The 8240-nt window shown below is 42.4% G+C and overlaps 1 pseudogene; it reads left to right on the forward strand.

Moving 5' to 3' along the window:
- The first annotated feature begins 7310 nt into the window (after positions 1–7310).
- Positions 7311–8240, forward strand: LOC119925892 (annotated as a pseudogene).

Below are 8240 nucleotides of genomic sequence, written 5' to 3' on the forward strand. Positions count from 1 at the left end.
ACCATAAAAATAATTCCATTACTTCCAGGGTCTAAGGTCGAAACACAAGTTCTGTGCTTTAAGATGTGCTCTTATGTCCTTTCTGATATCTTGCATAACCCCCTAGCTACTACAATTTTAGTTTAATTTCCCTTTAATTTTTTTGTCAGAGGAGAAGTGGTGAATTGCTCATCACCATCCCTTTGATATATTTCATATTCTTGGAGAAAATTGATCTTAAATATGTGACTCTCCCCAGTTCCTTGAAACCTGATTTTCTTCAGCCACAATTCCCATTTAACTAACTTAAATTCCATTTTAGTTACTGAATCTGGCATTTGAGAATGAAACTGTCAATAAGGAGACCTCACATCTTCTAAAATTAAAAGAAATGCTTCGGGGTAGATGATTGAGAGTGCTGTTCATGCTAATTAAATTAACTCAATTGTTTGCACCTAGCTGGTGTCTATCTCTTTATATTAGCTGAACGTCACTTGTTGAACAAGTGAATATATCTATTTAAAAAAATCCAGATTTAGAAGGAATAGAAGACATCTCCATTGGAAATAAAATAAATAAACAGACTTCTGGTTCAGTCCAATTGCAATTGTGATGACAATAAACCAGATTCTCCCTCATCTAGAGTGTGATGCTACTTGTCTTGCATTTATAATGTAGTACTTTCAAGGACTTTGGGGTGGGAAGTTTCTCTACTCCAAGTGCAGGATAGAGTAGTGCATCCTTGGTTCATTGTTCTATCTGAAAACACATCTAGGAGAGGCCCAAGGGGCAGTATACGCTCCCTCCTCTGTGACATCTCCTCAGTCAAGTTAAAGAGTTGTGTGGGGAGGGAGTGGAGTGGATGGAAGAGAAATGACTGCTGCCTGGATAGAGATTCTCCTCGTGGAGAATCTACAAGGAGGAAAATGGAGTGTCGGAGGAGGGGAGCTTCTCTCATGCTCTTGGGGGTGCATGGCTGGCCTCCAGAGAGTGGTGGACAGGAGAGTGGAGTTCAACAAAAATGATAATGTTTCTACCAATACAGACCACAAAAAGTCACTTTTCTGTGGAGCCAGAGGATATCCTGACCTCATAGTTTGGAAGATGCTACAAAGATTTCAGATGGCCAACTTTTACTTCCCAAGCGCTTAGTACAGTGCTCTGCACACAGTAAGCGCTCATTAAATACGATTGATTGAATGAATGAATGAATGAATGAATGAATGGCCACCAAGAGGAATAACCAGCCAGCATAGTTGCTCAGGAACTTCTGCTACGAGATGTTTCGGGTTCAACTTCTAAACCCTGATTATGTAATTCATTCATTCATTCAGTCGTATTTATTGAGCGTTTACTGTGTATAGAGCACTGTATGAAGTGCTTGGAAAGTACAATTCGGCAACAGAAGCAGTCCCTATCCAACTATGGGATGACAGTCTAGAAGGGGGAGACAGACAACAAAACAAAACAAGTAGGCAAGTGTCAATACCATCAAAATAGATAAATAGAATTATAGTTATATGCACATCATTAATAAAATATATAGAGTAATAAATATGTATAAATATACACAAGTGCTGGTGTATGAGCAGAGATGGTTGCCTCTGCTCTCTCCCCCTCTCTCCAGGCACACATCTCCTTCTACCTTCGGGACATCTCCATCTGGATGTCTGCCCACCACCTAAAACTCAACATGTCCAAGACTGAACTCCTTGTCTTCGCTCCCAAACCCTGCCCTCTCCCTGACTTTCCCATCTCTGTTGACGGCACTACCATCCTTCCCGTCTCTCAAGCCCGCAACCTTGGTGTCATCCTAGACTCTGCTCTCTCATTCACCCCTCACATCCAAGCTGTCACCAAAACCTGCCGGTCTTAGCTCTGCAGCATTGCCAAGATCCGCCCTTTCCTCTCCATCCATACCGCTACCCTGCTCGTTCAAGCTCTCATCCTATCCCATCTGGACTACTGCATCAGCCTTCTCTTTCTGATCTCCCATCCTCGTGTCTCTCCCCACTTCAATCCATACTTCATGCTGCTGCCTGAATTGTCTTTGTCCAGAAACGCTCTGGGCATGTTACACCCCTCTTCAAAAATCTCCAATGGCTACCAATCAATCTGCGCATCAGGCAGAAACTCCTCACCCTGGGCTTCAAGGCTGTCCATCACCTCGCCCCCTCCTACCTCACCTCCCTTCTCTCCTTCTACAGCCCACCCCACACCCTCTGCTCCACTGCCGCTAATCTCCTCACCGTGCCTTGTTCTCACCTGTCCCACCGTCGACCTCCGGCCCACATCATCCCCCTGGCCAGGAATGCCCTCCCTCTGCCCATCCGCCAAGCTAGCTCTCTTCCTCCCTTCAAGGCCCTACTGAGAGCTCACCTTCTCCAGAAGGCCTTCCCAGACTGAGCCCCTTCCTTCCTCTCCTCCTCGTCCCCCTCTCCATCCTCCCATCTTACCTCCTTCCCTTCCTCACAGCACCTGTATATATGTATACATGTTTGTACATATTTATTACTCTATTTATTTATTTATTTTACTTGTGCATATCTATTCTATTTATTTTATTTTGTTAGTATGTTTGGTTTTGTTCTCTGTCTCCCCCTTCTAGACTGTGAGCCCAATGTTGGGTAGGGACTATCTCTATATGTTGCCAACTTGTACTTCCCAAGCGCTTAGTGCAGTGCTCTGCACACAGTAAGCACTCAATAAATATGATTGATTGATTGCTTGATTATTTCAGTGTCCAGCATCATCTTGATCAATAGTGGGGAAATTTCTCCTCAAAAAATCAACATAAAATCTCTTAAATTTCTCCAAATGCCAATAAATTAATTTGGTACTGAGATATTTATAGATGATAAAAGTCACTTTCCTGCACCATACCGCTTCCATGAAGCTTTTCAATTCTGAATTTCTTGGAATGTAGATTTAGGGGTTTAGCATGGGGCTTAGAATAAAATACTGCTGTCACTCATCAATGAGCAACATGGATGTATGTCACACACACACACAAAGATAAAATGTACAAAAAATATGATAGTGATGTGGGTAGTACAAGTGAAAGAGCTTTGCATCTCCTCCAGAGCTGAGAGATTTCAGGGAAGCTAAAATGACATGAGAGACAAGAAGTATTACAAAGATTAAGATTCACTGTAGCGACAACTAAAGCACCAAACATTTGGGTGAGCCCCAAGTGGGACAAGGGACTGTGTTCAATCCAATTTGCTTCTACCCACCCCAGCACTTAGTACAGTGTCTGGCACAGAGTAAGAGCTTAATAAATACCATAATTATTACTATTATCTATCTAGGTGGTCTGTCGGTTACCTCTCTTTCCTGGTTCAGCCTGCAGATAGAGGCTCCTCATTGCTGGGAATTTCCAGACTGAGAAGGAAGACTTGACAGACTTCCCAGCAGCAGCTGTCAATCACCTGGGGTGGCTCCGTCATTTTGCATGGAGGAGATGGGAAGGCTCTCTATTGTATCAAAAGCTCTCAAGGGAAGTGCACCAGTCAATGAACCCCTTTTGTGAACTTTAGTGGTGGATAAACTGCTGGCGGGTGTTTTTTCCACAGTAGGGATTCACCTTGCTGGTGTTTTTATCCCCAAGTGTCTCTTCAGAGTCTGAACCCCAGTTAGGCTCACAAGGAAGATGAGAAATTCATTGTGGGACTGCAGCAATCCTCTCTGAATTCACGGAAAGACATAGCATCAGGGACAGTCCACTCAAATGATGCAACCTTGTAGGTTGTTATTCTTCCAAACATATCCACGGGCTGCTGAGCCCTCTCCCCTCACCGCCCCATGATGGGAATTAATGTCAGAGTCTACATAATAACCGGTGCCACTTTCAAGGATGTAGCCAAGAACCTGTTACAAGACGAGGCTCATAATGAAAAGAACCAGTTAGTCAAATTAACAGGTATTTTCCCAAAGAACTAGCCAAATTCACGTAAGGCTTAACTACTGCTTTTGGCATAAAGACCCTACCAGAAAGGGAGGTAAGAAATTCTACAGAGACTCAGAGCCCTAAGTATTACAATAGGTCCCCACACTCCTATAGAGGTGACTTAATATGTCATTCTGTAACCCAGAGAAAAATCTAAGTATGAGAAATTTGAGAATGGGGCTGGAAGGAGAGCTATTAACTCCAATTTTTTCCTCTTTTGAGGTTACAGATTTGAAAAGAGCATGTTCAGAATGTCCTCCCTGGTCTATTCATTGTCCTGTCTCCTTAATGATCAAATAGGTCTGCTGAACAGGATGTGAATTTCTACCACAAAATGCATTTCCCCAAGAAAATGTATTAAAATAAATTGCTTACTGCTGACTTTATTGGCTAGACAATCTGAATTTTCTGCTTTAAAGGCCTATTTTGTCTTTCATCTGTAAAGGACTTTACCATGTGAAGAGGTAAGTGGAGAGATAGGATAAAGCCTCACTTCTTCAGACCTTTTCATTATCAACAAATCTGACGTGTAAGTTTTCCAGCCTTCCTGATTTTTATTACGCATTCACATTAAAAAAATATTTTCATCTTTACTCTTAATTATTTTTGGTGGTGCCTACAAATAGATTCTCTTCCTTTGGCTCACAAAAATATTCAAGTATATTTCTCGGTCTTATTTACATTCAGTTGATACTGTCTTGAAATGATTCTTTTAAAAACATATTGTAACAGGGAGCAGTGTAGGCTAGTGAAAAGAGTATGGGATTGCGAGTCATAGGACCTGCGTTTTAACCTAAATCTGCCACTTGTCTTCTGGGTGACCTTGGGCAAGTCACTTCACTTCTCTGTACCTCAGTTTCCTCATCTGTAAAATGGCAATTCCCTCCTTGTTCTCCCTTGCCCTTAGGGTGTGGCATTCAGCATGTACCTGATATCTTCCACTCTGGTATCCCACCATTGTTTATCTGCATAACCTAGCCTAAACTATAAGTCACATGGCAGGATTTTGTAGAAAATTGTTTTGTTTTGATCAACAGGAGCTCGAAGGTGTTGATGCATTGCCCATTTTGTGGTAGGTAGTTTTTAAACCTCTGCCATTTTCATCAACCAAGGGCATGGGTTCGAATCCCGGCTCTGCCACTTGTCTTCTGTGTGACCTTGGGCAAGTCACTTCGCTTCTCTGGGCTTCAGTTAGCTCATTGGTAAAATGATTATTGAGAGTATGAGCCTCACGTTGGACAGGGACTGTGTCCAACCTGATTTGCTTGTATCCACCCCAGCATCAGCGTAGTGCCTAGCCAGAGTAATACTTAATTATTATTGTTACCATTATTATTATTATTAATCTTGGTGGTGTCTCTTTGCTGAACCCTCCAGCTTGATAGCTTCCTAAATCCATTCTCATCTACTCAGTGTCCACATGGAGACCTATCCAAATTTCCTTGTTCCAGCAGGGCTACTGTGCATTTGCCACCAAGGACCTAGGAAGCAGTGTGGCCTAGTGGATAGAGCACGGGCTGGGAATCAGAAGGACCGGGATTCCAATCCTAGCTGCACCACTTGTCTGTTGTGGGACCTTGGACAAGGCATTTAACTTCTTTGTGCCTCAGTTACCTCATCTGTAAAATGGGAATTAAGACTGCAAGCCCTATGTGGGAGAGGGCCTGAGTCCAGCCTGATCAGCTTGTATCTACCTCAGCACTTAGTACAGCGCTGGAACATGGTAAATATTTTAAAATACCTTAAAAAAGAACTACCAATCAATCCATCATGATTATTGAGCACTTACTCTGTGCAAGGTGCCATATTAACCACTTGGGAGAGTGTAGTATAAAAATAGGCAGACACATTTCGTGCCCACAGCCACTATTTAAATTTTTTCCCAGAGCTTGATTGTTTTTGAAAGGTTGGATACCACCTTCCAATATTTTATTTGTACCAATATCCATGCATTAAAAATGACAAAAAAGACTTCAAGATTAGCTCTGCCACCAGTAGAAGTTGGAGAGGTAACAATTACCACTCCTATCACGGGAAGAGAGTCTGCTATTGTTTTATATTTAATTTTGAGTTTATTGTGTATTTCATGTTTCTATGTGCGGTTCCTGGGTTACCTACCATCTGTTTCCTTGGCAGAACTGTCTTTCCTTCTTTCTCTGGAAAATGTATGTGCACTGATCCCACAAGAAGGAGGAAGAAACCTAGGGGGCCATAGAGGAGAAATAATCACAGAAGAACATCAGGGGAATATAAAAGTTTGTAGGTTTCTTGTCTGCTAAAGCATTTGGTTTATCATCCTCTGCCCACTAGGATTTTAGAAGGTCCTGAACCATCATCCTAATTAACTTTTCTCTTAGGGGGAATGTGAATGTGATTAGCAGCTGGCATTTCTGAGACCGGAATAGTCAGAATTACTGAGCTTCTTGTCTATTGAAAAGGGCATAGAAATCAAACAGAGTGTACTCCAGGGATGACTACATCAGTGTGGCTCAGTGGAAAGAGCACCGACTTAGGAGTCAGAGGTCATGGGTTCAAATCCCAACTCTGCTGCTTGTCAGCTGTGTGACTTTGGGCAAGTCACTTAACTTCTCTGTGCCTCAGTTATCTCATCTGTAAAAATGGGGATTAAGATTGTGAGCCCCACACGGGAAAATCTGATTCTTGTATCCTCCCCAGCACTTAGAACAGTGCTTTACACATAGTAAGCACTTAAGAAATACCAAAATTGTTATTATTATTATTATTATTATCAAAAAGGCTCTGAAGATGTTGACTGTGTTGCCAACTTCACCACTTAGCATACCTCAGCGTAAGTTCATTCACAAATTCATTCATTATTTCTTGAGTGCTTACTGTGTACCGAATACTGTACTAAGCTTGGGAGAGCACAATATAGCAATGAATAGACACTCCCTGCCCACATTAAGTTTAAAGTCTTTATGGGGAGACAGATATGAATATAAATAAAAATATTACAGAAATGTACGTAAGTGCTGTGCGTCTGGGCAGGGGGGCATGAATAAAGGGATCAAGTCAGGGTGATGCAGAAGGGATTGGGAGAAGAGAAAGGGGGGCTTAGTCAGGGAAGGCCCCTTAGAAGAGATGTACCTTCAATACATCTTTGAAGTCGGGAAGAGTAATTGTCCATCGGATTTGAGGAGTTAGGTTAGCCTAATCTGCTTCGATTTCCCGCTGTATGAATTGAGTACAGTAAATACTTTCCCATCTTGCCCTGGGGTTAGGAGAAAATTGACAAGATGATAGAGATGTGGTACTTTGAGTTCTGTTACTTGATCATTTCAATGCAAACCTAACCAGGATCATCATTCTCTATACAGAATCTGCAGCTCTCACCTGAAGCTTCATTGCCTACAGGGGGTTGATGGGTAATGAAAACAACATGACAGAATTCATCCTATTGAGACTTACACCAAATCCAAGGTTACAGAAAGTCATCTTTGTTGTCTTTTTAACCAACTACATCATCACCGTGGTGGGAAATCTGACCATTCTGGTAACGATAACCACCAGTCAAACTTTGGACTCCCCGATGTATTTCTTTATCACCTATTTGTCATTTATTGATGCATGCTATTCTTCTGTCAGCACACCTAAACTTATCGTCGACTCTCTCTGTGAGAAGAAAATCATCTGTTTCAAAGGTTGTATGAGTCGGGTCTTTGGAAAGCATTTATTTGGCGGGGCTGAAGTTATTCTCCTCGCGGTGATGGCCTATGACCATTTTGTGGCGATACATAAGCCGCTGCATTACACGACTATCATGAAACGGCGCATGTGTGTTGTACCGATGGGGCTTGTCTGGATGGGAGGCCTGGTGCACGCGATCATCCAGATTCTCTTCATGATCGATTTACCCTTCTGCAGCCCCAATGTCATCGATCACTTCATGTGTGATTTGAACCCTTTGCTGAACATTGCCTGCACGTACAGCCACACCCTCGGTCTCTTTGTAGCTGCCAACAGTGGGTTGATCTGTCTATAAACCTTCATCTTGTTGATGATTTCCTACGTCATGATCCTGCCCTCCCTGAAAACACACAGTAAAGAAGGTAGGCGCAAAGCACTCTCCACCTGCACCTCCCACATCACCGTCGTCATCCTGTTCTTTGTTCCGAGTATATTTATGTACATGTGGCCCACCTCTACCTTCCCCCTGGATAAATCTATTGCAGTATTTTACATGCTTATAACCCCTATGCTAAACTCCCTCATCTACACCCTGAGGAATGTCCAGATGAAAAATACCATCAGGAAACTATGGAGCAGAAAAATCACTTCTGAACATAAATAG

Source organism: Tachyglossus aculeatus, chromosome 3 (assembly GCF_015852505.1).
Source record: "Tachyglossus aculeatus isolate mTacAcu1 chromosome 3, mTacAcu1.pri, whole genome shotgun sequence".
Taxonomy (NCBI): Eukaryota; Metazoa; Chordata; class Mammalia; order Monotremata; family Tachyglossidae; genus Tachyglossus; species Tachyglossus aculeatus.